Raw genomic sequence first — 16,470 nt, 5'->3', positions numbered from 1 at the left:
GATGGCACCATTCGCACCATACAGGAGGTACGACATGTGAAAGGACTGACGAAAAATCTTTTGTCCTTGGGACAATTGGATGACATCGGGTGCAAAACTCGGATCGAGAACGGGATCATGAAAATTGTGAAGGGGGCGCTTGTGGTTATGAAGGCGGAAAAGGTTGCTGCAAATCTGTATGTTATTTTGGGAGAAACACACAAAGAGGCAGAACTAGCTGTTGCATCAATTGGTTCAGGAGAAGAATTAACAGTGTTATGGCATAGAAAGCTCGGGCATATGTCAGAACGAGGGTTGAAAATTCTCTCAGAACGGAAGCTGCTGCCGGGACTTACAAAAGTGTCACTACCCTTTTGTGAGCACTGTGTTACCAGTAAACAACACAGATTAAAGTTTGGCACTTCTACTGCCAGGAGCAAAAGCATATTGGAGCTGATTCATTCGGATGTTTGGCAAGCACCGGTTGTATCCCTAGGAGGAGCGAGATATTTTGTCTCGTTCATTGATGATTTCTCTAGGAGATGTTGGGTGTATCCAATCAAGAAGAAATCAGATGTTTTCCAAGTCTTCAAAGATTTCAAAGCGCGGGTTGAACTTGATTCTGAAAAGAAAATCAAGTGTTTGAGGACTGACAATGGAGGAGAATATACCAGTGACGAGTTTGATGCATTTTGTCAACATGAGGGCATCAAGAGACAGTTCACGACGGCTTACACACCTCAACAGAATGGAGTGGCGGAGCGGATGAATAGAACCTTGTTGGACAGAACAAGAGCTATGTTGAGGACTGCGGGTCTAGAAAAGTCATTTTGGGCGGAAGCAGTTAAAACCGCTTGTTATATTATCAATCGTTCTCCTTCAGTGGCGATTGATCTGAAGACTCCGATGGAGATGTGGACCGGGAAGCCGACAGATTATTCTCATTTGCATACATTTGGAAGTCCTGTGTACGTTCTGTACAATGAGCAAGAAAGATCGAATTTGGATTCGAAATCCAGAAAATGTATCTTCTTGGGTTATGCTGATGGAGTAAAGGGGTTTCGCTTGTGGGATCCTACTGTTCACAAGCTTGTCATCAGCAGGGATGTTATCTTCGAGGAAGATAAAGTAAAGGGAGACAAAGGCACACAGAATTCAGAAACTACTATTTTTCAGGTAGAAAATAAGACAGACGAAGGTCAAGTTTCTTGTGAAGCAGTACCAGAGCACGAAGAACAAGAACAAGTTGAGTCTGAGGTTTCCAATGTGAGGCAGTCAACTCGAGACAGAAGACCACCAGGTTGGCTTTCAGATTATGTCACTGAAAGCAACATTGCATATTGTCTATTATCAGAAGATGGTGAGCCATCGAGTTTCCACGAGGCTACTCAAAGCTCGGATGTATCTTTGTGGATGATAGCAATGCAAGAAGAGTTGGAGGCATTAGACAAGAATAAAACTTGGGATCTTGTTACATTACCACGAGGGAGGAAAGCCATTGGAAACAGATGGGTCTATGAGATCAAGCGTGATGGCAATAACCAAGTGGAGCGATATCGTGCTAGATTGGTGGTAAAAGGGTATGCTCAGAAAGAAGGCATTGACTTCAATGAGATATTTTCTCCTGTGGTTCGGCTTACAACAGTCAGAGTAGTGTTGGCATTGTGTGCAGTGTTTGACCTACATCTAGAACAGCTAGATGTAAAAACGGCGTTTCTTCATGGAGATCTTGAAGAAGAAATCTATATGCTCCAGCCAGAAGGTTTTGCGGAAAAAGGCAAAGAGAACTTGGTTTGCAGGTTGAAGAAATCTCTGTACGGTCTCAAACAGGCGCCGAGGTGTTGGTACAAGAGATTTGATTCCTATATCATGAGCCTTGGATACAACAGACTGAGTGCAGACCCTTGTACATATTTCAAGAGGTCTGGTGATGATTATATCATTTTGCTGTTGTATGTGGACGACATGTTGGTAGCAGGCCCCAACAAAGATCATGTCCAAGAATTGAAGGCACAGTTGGCTAGGGAATTTGATATGAAGGACTTGGGACCAGCAAACAAGATTCTAGGGATGCAAGTTCACCGAGATAGAAGTAACAGAAAGATTTGGCTTTCGCAGAAAAATTATTTGAAGAAAGTCTTGCAACGCTTCAACATGCAAGATAGTAAGCCAATATCGACCCCTCTTCCTGTTAACTTCAAGTTATCCTCCGAGATGTGTCCTAGCAGTGAAGCAGAGAGGATGGAGATGTCTCGAGTACCATATGCATCAGCAGTGGGAAGTTTGATGTTCGCCATGATCTGTACAAGACCGGACATTGCTCAAGCAGTGGGAGCAGTTAGTCGGTATATGGCGAATCCTGGATGAGAGCATTGGAGCACTGTTAAGAGGATCCTTAGATACATTAAGGGTACCTCGAATGCTGCATTATGTTATGGAGGATCGGATTTTACACTCAGGGGCTATGTCGATTCAGATTATGCAGGTGATCCTGATAAGAGAAAATCTACTACTGGTTATGTGTTTACACTTGCAGGAGGAGCAGTAAGCTGGGTTTCAAAACTGCAGACAGTTGTGGCGTTATCTACAACAGAGGCAGAATACATGGCAGCTACTCAAGCTTGCAAGAAGGCAATATGGACTAAAAGGTTATTGGAGGAGATCGGGCACAAACAAGATAATGTTCCTTTGTTTTGTGACAGTCAGAGTGCCTTGCACATCGCAAGGAATCCAGCCTTTCATTCCAGGACGAAACACATTGGAGTACAATTTCATTTTGTGCGGGAAGTAGTAGAGGAAGGAAGCGTGGATATGCAGAAGATCCATACGAAAGAAAACATAGCTGATTTTCTGACCAAGCCAGTGAACACTGAAAAGTTTGAGTGGTGTAGATCCTCAAGTGGTCTAGCGGAAACGTAAGCAGCAGGGAATGGCAAGATTGAAAGGATGTGTGGAGATGTGTTTGATTCTCAATCAAATCTCCAAGTGGGAGAAATGTCGGCAATAATGCATGCATTTATTGCATGTCGGGTGAAGTTTGACTATTTTTTGAGGGAAATAAAACGTGGGTTGGCTGCAGACAATTTGAAGAGGAATTGTTTTACGCGTATAAAACGCGTGTTCACACGGTCCAGGGGCTCTATAAATAGAGCTCCCCCCTTCATTTGGAAATCATCCCTTCTTCGAGTTTTCTCTCATCTTATAAGCATTGAGTGCTTAGTTCTATAATATTTGTGAGATGTTTGTTCTCCTGTATTAAGAGAGTTTGTGTTCTCTTTGGAAACACAGTGAGTGAGTTGTACACCACAAAATATTATAGTGGAAATTCTTTTCATCTTGCCCGTGGTTTTTACCCTAATAATTTTTAGGGGTTTTTCACGTAAATCTCGGTGTCCAGTTTATTCTTTATTTTCGGGTTTTATTATCTCAAATTACGTACGTGGGACCAACAATTTTTCCAGCAAGGAATTTATTAATTAAACTATAATATAAACCCTTAATCGAATTATATAGCCTGATTTATAGGTAACTTTTAAATTTTTTCTACATATTTCATGTAATAATCCAAAAAAGTTGTATCTTTCTGTAATAAATAAATACTGGACAATATACCTGTAAAATGGAGAATTCAAACTCTGTGCAACTGAAAAAAAAAAGCGAAAATCTTTGGTACATAAAAACAAAATCCATGCAAATCTTGTATACCGAGCGAAAGACCCAGAAAATCTATCACTAGTAAAGGGAGAACCCGTAAAATATTCTATACTACACTGGGATAACTTCTCCGATCCGTACATATAACGAACCATTGGATTTGCTAAGTAATCAATCAAACAAACAAACTTTGAATTCAAAGCAAGTTAAATTTGAATTCAATGAACACCATTTTTGAATTATAAACACGTGCTGATTAGTAGAAAAACTAATAAGTTTTATTATGTATGCAATAATGTTTTATTTTTTGATTTCTACATTTCTTTTATATATATCCATCAATTTTTCATTTCAAGATCACACTAAAACGCAAAATCTTTCCATCTACAATCAAAAGTGTAGAAGTGAGATAAATGATTTGGTATGAGACTTTTTAAGGAGTTTTTTTCCTTAGAAGGAATATGGTTAGTGAAGAGAAAGTGAGCTGAGCTAAATACTTTGTATTCTCAATTCTTTTTTATTTGTTATTATAAAGAAGTGATCTCTTTGAAAAGTTTAGAATGGACGTAACCCAATTTTGGGGTGAACCACTATAAATATTGATGTTCGTCTTATTCAAGTGTTGATATTACTTGTGATGTTCCGCAAAGATATTATCTCGTTTATTTCTCTAATATCCCAACATGATTATGGTGGCTCCATTGAGCAGTTTATTATCCTTTATTTTTTAAAAAAAATACACATCAAAATTTAAATTTCTTCAAGATGGGGTAGCCACTAAACTGTCAATTCGAGAAAGGGGTATGGTTGTAAATGAGCCGAATAGTATCAGGTTCGAGCTTTGCTCGTTTAAGTTATATATAGGCTCAAGCTCGGCTCGAACTCGATTCGAACTTTTATTATTAAGCTCGAATTCGGCTCATTTGAAAATTAATGAGCTCGCGAATAGCTCGAACTCGGTTTGTTAATAGCTCGTTTATCATGTTTAACGATCATAGCTCGAGCTAGGCCCCTTAAGCGAACTCGTTTTTGATCTCGTTAAACATGCTCGTTTTTATCTTGTTAAATAAACACTTTTTGGAGCTCGTTGAGCAATTTTAGTCAAAAAGACCAACTAAGATATGAGGAATTAAGAGATATGCTTCTCATTTATAACATTTCAGTATCTTATATTTCACTAAAATAACAACGTGAGACAAAAACTCATGGCTCAGCCAAAAGAATAGCCGAGATCGATCTCAGAAACAAGCTCACGAGCTTACGAACCGAAAATCGTAAAGTTCGAGCTCGGCTTGATAAACTTAATGAACGATCTCGAACAATATTTTTGTCGAGCCAAACTCTAAATAGCTCGGAACAACTTGGTTCGATTACATTTCTAAAGAAAGGGCTGAAATGCATTTAAAATTGGAAATGGTCAAAGCACATTCAAATTGCGTGATAAATTAATTTCTCACGACTCTCATCAGCTTTAGTTGAATTATTTAATGTCAATAATAAATGCCATGCCATGCCATTGCATAATTAATGCTTATATATATATATATATATATATATACAACTAATGCTTATATATATATAATCTTGGTCAGACAAAGGTAATTTTTTAAAATTTCTCTAAAGTACTTTGTCCGACCAAGATTTTGAGATCTAATCATCTAACGGTTTTTTTTTTTCTACTTTTGTTCCTTCTTTATATTTTTTTATATATTTGCAAAGTAAAAATTTAAGAACCGTGTTAACCAATGTGATTTATCTGATGAGCATCAAAAGATAGTCGTTATAAGTCCCATCGTCATGAAAAAAATAAAAATTTAAGAAATGTAAAAACTATATATATTTTTTTGACCAAAATCATTTTCAGAGTGAATGGAAATTAGAAATTTGAAAATTTGGACTTTAATACTCATTAAAAGAGTATCCAACGAACTTGAGCAGAAGAACCTCCAAAGCCAAAAAAATCTGTGACTTTTCATTTAAAGGCATGGAGCTCTCGTGAGATCTTCTCATTCATCATGTGAGTAGTTTTAAAGAATGAAACATGTCATAAAAAATCTCACCGCTGTTCGATTTATATATATTCAGGGCAAACTACCGATCATATGTTCGTCAACCTGGCTAGCAAAATCCACTGTCGAGCTGTAAATCACCAAAAGAAATGAAGGACTTCTCTCTGTTTCTGCTCAAGAATGCTCTTGGTGAAAAGATGAAAAAGGGGTTCAGAAACTTTTGCAACAGTGACATCTCAACCTCCACACTAGACCAGAAGAAAGCAGCCGATCGTCATGCGTTGGTGGCACAGCCAGTACTTGTTAACTCTCCGTCGTCCCGGGAGAGCCATCCGACGCTGGAGGAGATGATATTGAAGTTAGAGATGGAGGAGAGAATGGCTAGAAGATCAAAGGTACTCAACGACGGGGAAGTCGTAGTTCAGCATAGAATGTCGTGTGTAAACAGCTCCGATATCCTGAGAAGCGCGAGAAACGCCCTGGATCAGTATCCTCGGTTTTCGCTTGACGGGAAAGACTCCATGTATCGGTGTTCATTCACGAATTTGGGTCAGGTTGAGAGAACTGACCAGATATTAATGCCTGGTCGGGAGAGTGTTATTTGGTGCAATCCAGGGGTGGTGGCCAAACTTATGGGGCTTGATGCGATTCCGGTTCCAGTAAACACTAGGAATATTATTAGGAGGGAAAGGCTGATCGGCGCCATGATGAAGAGGCAGAAATTGAAAAGAATGGCAGCTCAACATGAATATTTACAGATCGAAAAGGAGACTTGCGATGGCTTCAGATTCAGATAATGTATGTGGTTTCAACACTATGGTGGGGGGGGTGCGGTGGTGGTCGTCATAACCAAGGATGTATCCACAAAAATATTCGAACTGGGGCTAAGTGAGAAAACATGGGGGCGCTGGATAGCCTGCTGTATGATACATAATAATTTTTGTATTTTTTATATGAAAAACTATTTGTTTTATTTTTTCACTAAAGCACCAAAAATTATTACAACACGATCTAGTAATAATTCTAATTCGAAAGGTGGTTCAAGTGAATAAAGTTAAGAAAATAAAAGTGAAAAATATGGATGAATTTTTTTGATATAAAATTATATTATAATTAACCAAATCTGCATTACAAGTTGAATATGTCACGCTCCGAGACCGAAACAAAAAATCTGACATTGTTTAACAATTTACATTGAATACAATAAGCCTCGAATCAAATAATCAAAACTAGTCTATTTCATAATAGAACATTATCTTTACAAAATCCATTAATGTGGAAACGATTCTTATAATAAAAGAGTACAAAAATGCGGATGCGATTACATACAGTTATTGAATCTCGAAGCAAGAGACTTGGTCTTTGTATCTTTGGATTTCTTTACCATCCTCAGAACTGATTCCGTTCTTCATCCTCCACCCATTCTTCGTTCTTATCTAGAGAGGGAGTAAAGGGATGAAAGTTTTGGGAAGCACTCAGTAAGTGGTGGCCGACCGAATAAAAGAATAACAAGTTATACATATTCGTAAAGTGATCAATTTACATAACATAAGTTGAAACAGAGCAGACAAAGTTCAGAACTTTTATTGAACTGGATGATCAAATCATATCTGAATAGAACCTTAATGGGACAAAGTCTTATTAAATTAGAATCATAAACTGAACACACATATCTTACTGTAATGACCATGGTTTATCCTGGGCCTTCTAGGGTGATCTTTTCCTGTAAATGAGCTCTTTTTAGGGTCTTTTCCAGCATCTGAGCTCCCTCTGGGGCCTTCTCTCATAAACATGCTTTCCATGAGGTATTTTCCTTCACAGGATTTCCAATGCATCATCATTCCAATAATAACAAACAGACTTATCCCATTGGAACGAAACTAATGAATCGAATTAGAATGAAGCACATGGAACGAATTGGAACAAAACTTAGCAAAATATGCATAACAAATCTTATAGCAATTCATATGAATTAAAACATACAATAATCGATAGAAATTTAAAACATATATAAGTCTTTAAAACAGTACATAAGCTCACTTACAGTAATTCAAAGGTGCAGTTTTGAACTTAATCGAAGATTGGACGAATGCTTGGCCGAACCTGGACAGGACTTGGACATGACTTGAACAATAACTCGAGCTGGTGTTTGGGCATTATATTCACTTGTGCACATTGCTGTAAGGTTGGAATTGGGGGTAGAGAAAAGGCTCTAGCAATCTGCCCCACACGAATGGTGCATGGCCGGAACAAGGCCGAGTGCTACATGATTTTAAGTCTGAAATAGCTAGACTTTGATGGTTCAATTCAAGGCTATCCTTGACCCAAAATTCAAGTGAAAATTTGGACAAAGTAAAGTCTTAAAGATGAACTTGCTGCTATACAAAAAATTGCTTGGCACATATTGGTACTACATGGGTGACTGAAATTTTTTACTTGTGTGCCTCAGAAGTTACCTATTATCGAATGCTATCGGTGTCTAGTACACACAATTGTTCTTTCATCAACAAAACTCTCTTTTCATTAGTTTGAAACTCTTAATTATTGTCGCTGAAGATTTTGGTCTTGTTATAGTGTAGCCGATTCTTGCAAGCACGGTTGCTGTAACAGTGAGGCTAGGATTACTTCCCCATGTCTTTTTGGCTTTAATGGAAGCTATTTTGTTTGCCTTACCTGAATGATAGTTTAATGTTAGGTCGTAATAGTTCAAGATTTCGATCTACCATCTCTAGTTCATGTTCAATTCTCTTTGTGTGAAAATGTATTTGAGGCTTTGTTGATTGGTGAATATATCGCATTTGGCACCGCATAGGTAGTGTATCCAGATGTTTAGCGCAAATACAATAGTTGCTAATTCAAGGTCATTTGTTGGGTAATTTTGATCATATGATTTTAATCGCCTTGATGCGTAAGCATTTAGTTGCCTATCTTGTGTGAGCACACATCCCAAACCTCCATTTGAAAAATAACTATAAATTGTGAAATTCCCGTCTTCTTTAGGGAATACTGACTCTATGGTAGAAGCAAGTTTGTTTTTCTAGGATCTTGAACTTTTTCTCACACCCATCATTCCATGTTGAAGTTGATTTTTTTTTTTTTTTTGTGAGATTGGTGAGAGGAATCAATATTAAAGAAATCCTTCAACAATTTTCTATAATAGCCAGCCAATCCCATAAAGCATCGAACATCTGTTACATTTTTAGGTTGAGGTTAGTCCATGATCGTCTATAATTTATGGGGTCCACTGATACAAACATTTTAGAGATTATGTGACCTAAGAAAGTGAAGCTATTTAGCCAGAATTCACATTTCTTGAATTTGGTGTATAATTTCTCCGAGCATTTGTAGAGTGAGTTGAAGATGTTCCTTGTGATCTTCCTTACTTGTTGAGTATGCAAGAATGTCATTTATGTATACCACCACAAAATTGTAGAGGAATGTCTTGAACACTCTATTCACGAAATCCACGAATGTCGTTGGAGCTTTGGTAAGGCGAAATGATATTACCGTGAATCCTATTATCCATATCTTTTCCCGAAAGCTGTTTTAAGATTATCATTTGCCTTGGTCTTTAATTGATGATAGTTTGACCTTAGATCAAGCTTGTAAAAGACCATAACTCCTTTAAGTTGATCGAAAATGTCCTCTATAATTGGAAGACGATATTTGTTCATGATTGTGATCTTATTAAGTTCTTGTAGTTGATACACAATCTTATACTTGCATTTTTTTTTTACAAATAAGACTGGAGCTCTCCAAGGAGAGGCACTTGATCTGATTTGCTTCTCGTCTAAAAGATCTTGGAGTTGTTTTTGTTTTTTGTTTTTTTGTTTTTATCTTCTTTTAAGTTCAGTCGAAGCCATTCGGTTGGTTGAATTTTAGATATTTGCAGCACCATGTATCAAGTAAATTTCGAATTCTACTTCGAGGTCCGAGATCATTCTAGGTATTGCTTCAGGAAATTCTCGTACCACTGGAATATCTTCTAGAATGAGCTCAATTCATTCTTTACTTTACTCATCATTGATCTATAGACTTCTTCACCAAACTTCATGGCTTTCCAGGTCTGGGAAGCACAAAGGAGAGACTTTTGTTCCTTGACCTTACCATTGTATATGATTTCATCTTGGTTCGGAGTTTGACATTTTTACCTCGACAATCTACCATTGCATGATTCTTGACTAAATAATCCATTCTTAGAATGACTTTAAAATACACTGTAGTAAGTTGAATCAAGTTGGTACTAAATCCATGCGTATTGATACTAATTTTATTCTCTTTTTTTAAAATTATCATAATTACTATCTCAAAACTTGAAACTAAGATAAAATCTTATAACATACTCAATATCAGCCTATTGACTTAAATCCCGAGAATTACAAGCTAGTCGTTAAATAAAATTTCATTCAAAAGTATAGGATTTGCATGTTTTCAAATTTTTTTAAATAAAAGTCGTGTTAAGTTAAAAGTTTATTTACTATGACATAACGATTTTATTAGTGAATTGCTAGCCAAATCAAACCCTAACCAATCTATTATATATATTGTACTTTTCTCATTCCTCATTTGTTTTTTTCTAAAATTCATTCTACATTATTTTTGACGGCGGCTTGTTCGCCGATCTCAGGTTAAACCTAAAAACTATAAGAAACTTTTTCTTTCTATTAATTATCATAATTTTCATTCTTCCCGTACTCGTCATTTTGATTATTCTTTTCTTGTTCATATCTTGATTGAGATTTATTTCTTCTGCACCAGTATCAGAACTTGTGATTTTTCAGGTACAAATATTGATTTTATATATAAAGATGTATATCGTGGTCTTTCAATTTATCATCATTTTAATTCTTATTGTGTCACTCATTTGGATAAATTTTTCCCAGATCATATCTTGATTGAGATTTGTTTATTCTATGCGCACGCCACTACCATCCGGTACGATGATTTTCAGGTACGAAAAAGAACTCAATATAAGTTTGATGATACTTTACATGTTGTAAAGTTTTTGTGTCCACGTTTAATTTGTCGTCGAATCAAGTGTTCTTAATTAAAAAATCTATGTTACAAAAAATAAACAAGGTATTAGGTTTTTTCCATTTTTTATAAATGTCATTCTGAGAAACTTTGAAATATTTGTGAATATTATATTAGTTAATAACATTAATGACCATGGGTGCCTACATTTCTTAATTCATGGAGTTATCCAATGCATAAAAATAGGAAACTACGCCGAATGGGAAATCAATAACCTTTGCATTCCTTCATTTTCTACATGATAGAGTATTACGACATTTAATTTTCCTCTTGTCTAATAGTTGATAATGGTTTGCTTGGATTTACCTCTGCATCATGCTTATTTAAGACTAAATTTTCGTTAATATATAAGCTTTTCATCGTCGTGCAATAATCGTGAAAGTACTAACTTCTAATCATTTATGCATGTCAATGTTTCTTGTATAACTTCAATTTGGGATTTTATGATGTTAATATTGTTTAGGTCTCAAAAAATTGATAATAAAAAATTTTAAAAAACTTTTTTTATTAAATCACAAAATATCAGTGAAAGATTCATTTTATTTATAAAAATCTAAAAAGATATTAATATGTATCCCTAAACTTTTTCATCAGCATAAATCTTATTTGAAATCTTATTTGTAATTTATCTAAAAAAGTAACATATCTCACCTCTAGACTTACTTACTCCGTGTCTTAAATTAATTTGAAATTTTATGTGTAATTTTTCTAAAAAAACTATGTCTCACCTTCAAAAGTTTTCTACCCTCCCTCAACTTAAACAATTTTGATACTCATTCTCGTGCTATACACGTGCAAGTATTGAACGTATTTTTTCTTCGATTAATCTCATTACTAATTGAAATCTGATTTGTAATTTTTCTAGAAAAAGTAACCTATCTCAGCCCAAGGCTTACTTTCTCCTGATCTTAAATTAATTTGAAATTTTATGTGTAATTTTTCTAAAAAAACTATGTCTCACCTTCAAGAGTTTTCTACCCTCCCTCAACTAAAACAATTTTAATACTCATCCTCGTGCTATACACGTGCAATTATTGAACGTATTTTTCTTTGATTAATGTCATTACTATTTGAAATCTAATATGTAATTTTTTTTTAAAAGAAGTAACATATCTCACCCCAAGGCTTACTTTCTCCAGATTTTAAATTAATTTGAAATTTTATGTGTAATTTTTCTAAAAAAAACTATGTCTCACCTTCAAGAGTTTTCTACCCTCCCTCAACTAAAACAATTATGATACTCATCATCGTGCTATACACGTGCAAGTATTGAACGTATTTTTCTTTGATTAATCTCATTACTATTTGAAATCAAATTTGTAATTTTTCTAGAAAAAGTAACATATCTCACCCCAAGGCTTACTTTCTCCATATCTTAAATTAATTTGAAATTTTATGTGTAATTTATCTAAAAAACTATGTCTCACCTTCAAGAGTTTTCTACCCTCCCTCAACTAAAACAATTTTGATACTCATCCTCATGCTATACACGTGCAATTATTGAACATATTTTTCTTTGATTAATGTCATTACTATTTGAAATCTAATTTGTAATTTTATTTTTAAAAAAGTAACATATCTCACCCCAAGGCTTACTTTCTCCAGATTTTAAATTAATTTGAAATTTTATGTGTAATTTTTCTAAAAAAACTATGTCTCACCTTCAAGAGTTTTCTACCATCCCTCAACTAAAACAATTTTGATACTCATCATCGTGCTATACACGTGCAAGTATTGAACGTATTTTTCTTTGATTATTCTCATTACTATTTGAAATCAAATTTGTAATTTTTCTAGAAAAAGTAACATATCTCACCCCAAGGCTTACTTTATCCATATCTTAAATTAATTTGAAATTTTATGTGTAATTTTTCTATAAAAACTATGTCTCACCTTCAAGAGTTTTATACCCTCCCTCAACTTAAACAATTTTGATACTCATTCTCGTGCTATACACGTGTAAGTATTGAACGTATTTTTTCTTTGATTAATCTCATTACTATTTAAAATCTAGTTTGTAATTTTTCTAGAAAAAATAACCTATCTCAGCCCAAGGCAAACATTCTCCAGATCTTAAATTAATTTGAAATTTTATGTGTAATTTTTCTAAAAAAACTATGTCTCACCTTCAAGAGTTTTCTACCCTCCCTCAACAAAAACAATTTTGATAATCATCCTCGTGCTATACACGTGCAATTATTGAACGTATTTTTCTTTGATTAATGTCATTACTATTTGAAATCTAATTTGTAATTTTTTTAAAAAAGTAACATATCTCACCCCAAGGCTTATTTTCTCCAGCTCTTAAATTAATTTGAAATTTTATGTGTAATTTTTCTAAAAAACTATGTCTCACCTTCAAGAGTTTTCTACCCTCCCTCAACTAAAACAATTTTGATACTCATCATCGTGCTATACACGTGCAAGTATTGAACGTATTTTTCTTTGATTAATCTCATTACTATTTGAAATCAAATTTAAAATTTTCCAAGAAAAAGTAACATATCTCACCCCCAAGGCTTACTTTCTCCATATCTTAAATTAATTTGAAATTTTATGTGTAATTTTTCTATAAAACTATGTCTCACCTTCAAGAGTTTTCTACCCTCCCTCAACTTAAACAATTTTGATACTCATTCTCGTGCTATACACGTGCAAGTATTGAACGTATTTTTTCTTTTATTAAAATCATTACTATTTGAAATCTAATTTGTAATTTTTCTAGAAAAAAAAACCTATCTCAGCCCAAGGCAAACTTTCTCCAGATCTTAAATTAATTTAAAATTTTATGTGTAATTTTTCTAAAAAAACTATGTCTCACCTTCAAGAGTTTTCTACCCTCCCTCAACTAAAACAATTTTGATAATCATCCTCGTGCTATACACGTGCAATTATTGAACGTATTTTTCTTTGATTAATGTCATTACTATTTCAAATCTAATTTGTAATTTTTTTTAAAAAAGTAACATATCTCACCCCAAAGCTTACTTTCTCCAGATCTTAAATTAATTTGAAATTTTAAGTGTAATTTTTCTAAAAAACTATGTCTCACCTTCAAGAGTTTTCTACCCTCCCTCAACCAAAACAATTTTGATACTCATCATCGTGCTATACACGTGCAAGTATTGAACGTATTTTTCTTTGATTAATCTCATTACTATTTGAAATCAAATTTGTAATTTTTCTAGAAAAAGTAACATATCTCACCCCAAGGCTTACTTTCTCCATATCTTAAATTAATTTGAAATTTTATGTGTAATTTTTCTAAAAAATATGTCTCACATTTAAGAGTTTTCTACCCTCTCTCAACTAAAACAAATTTGATACTCATCCTCTTGCTATACACGTGCAATTATTGAACGTATTTTTCTTTGATTAATGTCATTACTATTTTAAATCTAATTTGTAATTTTTTTTAAAAAAAGTAACATATCTCACCCCAAGGCTTATCTCCAGATTTTGAATTAATTTGAAATTTTATGTGTAATTTTTCTAAAAAAAACTATGTCTCACCTTCAAGAGTTTTCTACCCTACCTCAACTAAAACAATTTTTATACTCATCATCGTGCTATACACGTGCAAGTATTGAACGTATTTTTCTTTGATTAATCTCATTACTATTTGAAATCAAATTTGTAATTTTTCTAGAAAAAGTAACATATCTCACCCCAAGGCTTACTTTATTCATATCTTAAATTAATTTGAAATTTTAAGTGTAATTTTTCTATAAAAACTATGTCTCACTTTCAAGAGTTTTCTACCCTCCCTCAACTTAAACAATTTTGATACTCATTCTCGTGCTTTACACGTGTAAGTATTGAACGTATTTTTTCTTTGATTAATCTCATTACTATTTAAAATCTAATTTGTAATTTTCTTAGAAAAAATAACCTATCTCAGCCCAAGGCAAACATTGTCCAGATCTTAAATTAATTTGAAATTTTATGTGTAATTTTTCTAAAAAAACTATATCTCACCTTCAAGAGTTTTCTACCCTCCCTCAACTAAACAATTTTGATACTCATCCTCGTGCTATACACGTGCAATTATTGAACGTATTTTTCTTTGATTAATGTCATTACTATTTGAAATCTAATTTGTAATTTTTTTTTAAAAAAGTAACATATCTCACCCAATGCTTACTTTCTCCAGATCTTAAATTAATTTCAAATTTTATGTGCAATTTTTCTAAAAAAACTATGTCTCACCTTCAAAAGTTTTCTACCCTCCCTCAACTAAAACAATTTTGATACTCGTCATCGTGCTATACACGTGCAAGTATTGAACATATTTTTCTTTGATTAATATCATTACTATTTGAAATCAAATTTGTAATTTTCCTGGAAAAAGTAACATATCTCACCCCAAGGCTTAGTTTCTGCATATCTTAAATTAATTTGAAATTTTATGTGTAATTTTTCTAAAAAAACTATGTCTCACCGTCAAGAGTTTTCTACCCTCCCTCAACTAAAACAATTTTGATACTCATCCTCGTGCTATACACGTGCAATTATTGAACGTATTTTTGTTTGATTAATGTCATTACTATTTGAAATCTAATTTGTAATTTTTTTAAAAAAAATTAACATATCTCACCCCAAGGCTTACTTTCTCCAGATCTTAAATTAATTTGAAATTTTATGTGTAATTTTTCTAAAAAACTAAGTCTCACCTTCAAGAGTTTTCTACTCTCCCTCAACCAAAACAATTTTGATACTCATCATCGTGCTAGACACGTGCAAGTATTGAACGTATTTTTCTTTGATTAATCTCATTACTATTTGAAATCAAATTTGTAATTTTTCTAGAAAAAGTAACATATCTCACCCCAAGGCTTACTTTCTCCGTATCTTAAATTAATTTGAAATTTTATGTGTAATTTTTCTAAAAAAACTATGTCTCACCTTCAAGAGTTTTCTACCCTCCCTCAACTTAAACAATTTTGATACTCATTCTCGTGCTATACACGTTCAAGTATTGAAAGTATTTTTTCTTTGATTAATCTCATTACTATTTGAAATCTAATTTGTAATTTTTCTTGAAAAAGTTACATATCTCACCCCAAGGCTTACTTTCTCCAGATATTAAATTAATTTGAAATTTTATGTGTAATTTTTATAAAAAAAACTATGTCTCACCTTCAAGAGTTTTCTACCCTCCCTGGATTAAAACAATTTTGATACTCATCCTCGTGCTATACACGTGCAATTATTGAACGTATTTTTCTTTGATTAATGTCATTACTATTTGAAATCGAATTTGTAATTTTTTTTAGAAAAAAAGTAACATATCTCACCCCCAAGACTTACTTTCTACATATCTTAAATTAATTCGAAATTTTATGTTTAATTTTTCTAAAATAACTATGTCTCACCTTCAAGAGTTTTCTACCTTCCCTCTTCTTAAACAATTTTGATACTCATCCTCATGCTGTACACGTGCCAGTATTGAACGTTTTTTTATTTGATTTATGTCATTACTATTTTAAATCTAATTTGTAATTTTTCTAAAAAAAAGTAACATATCTCACCTCAAGGCTTACTTACTCCGATCTTAAAATAATTTGAAATTTTATGTGTCATTTTTCTAGAAAATCTATGTCTCACCTTCAAGAGTTTTCTATCCTCCCTCATCTTAAACAATTTTGATACTTATTCTCGTGCTATACACGTGCAAATATCGAATATATTTTTCTTCGAATAATCTCATTACTATTTGCTGTAATTTTTCTAGAAAATGTAACATATCTCACCTCAAGGCTTACTTTGTCCATATCTTAAATTAATTTGAAAT

Source organism: Primulina eburnea, chromosome 17 (genome assembly GCF_022965805.1).
Source record: "Primulina eburnea isolate SZY01 chromosome 17, ASM2296580v1, whole genome shotgun sequence".
In the NCBI taxonomy this organism is placed as follows: domain Eukaryota; kingdom Viridiplantae; phylum Streptophyta; class Magnoliopsida; order Lamiales; family Gesneriaceae; genus Primulina; species Primulina eburnea.
Note: the sequence above shows the minus strand (reverse complement) of the source record.